Raw genomic sequence first — 2,852 nt, forward strand, 5'->3', positions numbered from 1 at the left:
TACACATTTCACACCCAGTCTGGCAACTGTTTTCTTTTCTCAATTACTTTGATTACAGAAGAATGTTCTGTTGAGTACCTAGCACACCATCCAGAAAAACAAGTATTTCAGTAACGTTTGACTTGATGAAGGGGCATGACCTGAAGGAACACTCCAGGTTCCTAAACTCTTGCATCCCACCCTTCTTATTCTTAGTAGAGAAGGTTGGTGAGAGGTTTACAATACATACGGCCGATCATACCCACGTGTATCGGTTCTCAGTCACCCTACTTGAGCTGAAGGGCTCAGTGTCCAATGAACTTTAGGGAGTGCCACCCACTATGGTAGATTACCCGGAGAGAAAGGTCTACAGTATTCCTTAAAAGCTCCAGAAAGGAGAGTTTTCGTTTTATTGTTTTTACTGTCTGCTGTTGGGGGACAGGGGACATGAAGAGGGAGAGAAGCAGTTCCTCCTAGAAGCAGCGTCTGAATAAAAGACACTCCAGCCGTAACCTGTTTGGCTCAGTGGATAGAGCGTCGGCCTGCGGACTGAGGGGGTCCCAGGTTCGATTCCAGTCACGGGCATGTACTTTGGTTGCGGGCGCATACCCAGTAGGGGGTGTGCAGGAGGCAGCTGATAGATGTTTCTCTCTCATCGATGTTTCTGGCTCTCTACCTCTCTCTCTTCCTCTCTGTAAAAAATCAAAAAAATATACTTTTTTTTTTTAAAAAGACACTCCATATCCCTTCCAGCTTATTCTAAATTATTATTTTTAAATATAAGCAGCTGTACACTTGTGCAGTCTAATTTTGTTTTTGTTTTTTTCTGAAACAGGTAAAGCTACAGAAAAATCTAAATGCTTTTCGGCTTTTAATTAATACTGCAGAAGTCCCAAGGCAACAAATTTCACTACAGCACATGAAATGTGAGATACTTTGCACATTATTTTTAAACATGTGATTTATTTAACAGCCTTTAGGAATTACAATTCTATACAGAACCTACCTTAAACTTGATTCTGGAATGAAACCTAAGCTAACTTGCTATATTACTATTCAACCACAAAAAGGAATTCTTTCAGCATATGGTATAGTCATACAAATACAATTATTGCAAAGCTAGAACTTGAAAGCTTTTTTCAAAATATATTTTTATTGTTTTCAGAGAGGAAGGGAGAGGGAGAAACAGAAACATCAATGATGAGAGAGAATCATCGATCGCCTGCCTCCTGCACGCCTCCTACTGGGGATCAAGCCAGCAACCCAGGCATGTGCTCTGACTGGGAATCAAACCATAACCTCCTGGTTCATAGGTCGACGCTCAACCACTGAACCACACCGGCAGGGCTCATCATTTCTATCTCTCCCTTTCCCTTCCTCTTTGAAATCAATAAAAATATATTTAATTTTTTAAAAAGCTTAGAGATGAGAAACATATTTAAGAAAAGTCTTATTTGCAAGTACCCAAAATATTACAGGCTAAATACACATATAACACGAGGCTACTAAATGAAAATCTGTTTCATATGTTTATGTGTTGCAAGGATAAGAATCTGTTTAAGTGGGGCAGGTGTGGGCTAGAAGGGGTCAATGGGGGGGAAAGGGAGCATATCTGTAATAATTTCAACAATAAAAATAAATCTTAAAAAAAAAAAAAAGAATCTCGGTTGAACCAATATTGTAAATTCAGGAGAAGCTCTTACCTCGCATCTGTTCAAAGCAAGGCACTGAACTAACTGCCTCATAAACAGTAATTCTGATCCTCACAACCACCCTAAGGGCGCAGTACTATAATTATCCCCATTTTACACATGATGAAACTGAGGGACGATGGATTAAAAAAAGAAAAAAAGCCTATGGCCACAGAGGTAGTAGCTGAGCGAATACTAAGGGGTAGTCTGGCTTCAAAGGTGGTACATGAGCCACCACACCACACTGCAGTCCCTCTGCTAAAACGCTCCTCTGACATTAGAAAGGCGACTAGAAGAACCATCCTGCTCAATTAAATATAGTTTCAAGAGCTACATAACCTTTTACAAATCCTGACGACCTGGTACGCAGTTGGGAGGAGGAAACAAAAGTGTTAAGAAAGCCCAAAGGATACCTGGACATAAAACCGATCTTCAAGGAGGAAATCACACAGCAACAACCAACACTTGTCTTGGTCCTATTTTTAGGAAAAACTCACAGCCAGCCAGCCAGGCAGAGCTATTTCCAGACAAAGAAATGTAAATCCCAGGAATAAAAACTTTAACCGCAAAAACCCTCCCCCCTTATTCATGGTCTTGTATTGGCTGGGCATTCGCATCACAAACTGACTTTATACCCAGGTAATACACTAAAATAGGACGCACATTCATGTAACCCACCTATGTCCCTCCTTTGATTGCAAATGTATAAATACAAATGTAACCCCTCCATTCTCCGGAGCATTATCTCAATTCGTCGAGGTTCTGCTTCCCGGCATATGTCGACAGTGTGGCTCAAATAAACTCACAAAAATTCAAAAATAAATAAATAATAAAATAGGACGCACATTGCTATTAACAACTTTCAAATTCCTAGACTCCTGGCAGGACAAAATATCCGGAACTGTCGAAACTCAAATGATCAATTCTGATAAATTCAGTTTGTCCCCAACAGGAAAGGTTAGGACACCCTCCCATGACACAAGCAGAGGGGGAGCCCGGGACAGAATAATTAATAATTATACTCTGCATCTGTGGCTGCACATAAACAGAAGCATCTGTGGCTGCACGTAAACAGAATGTGTCGTCACTCGGACCCACGGCCTGCCTCAAAGCTGTTTCTCTGCACAAATGAAGGCATGAGAAAACATTGGGAGCGGTGCAAGACAACTTCCACGGGGAAAC

This window comes from Myotis lucifugus, unplaced genomic scaffold, assembly GCF_000147115.1.
Source record: "Myotis lucifugus unplaced genomic scaffold, Myoluc2.0 scaffold_635, whole genome shotgun sequence".
NCBI lineage: Eukaryota > Metazoa > Chordata > Mammalia > Chiroptera > Vespertilionidae > Myotis > Myotis lucifugus.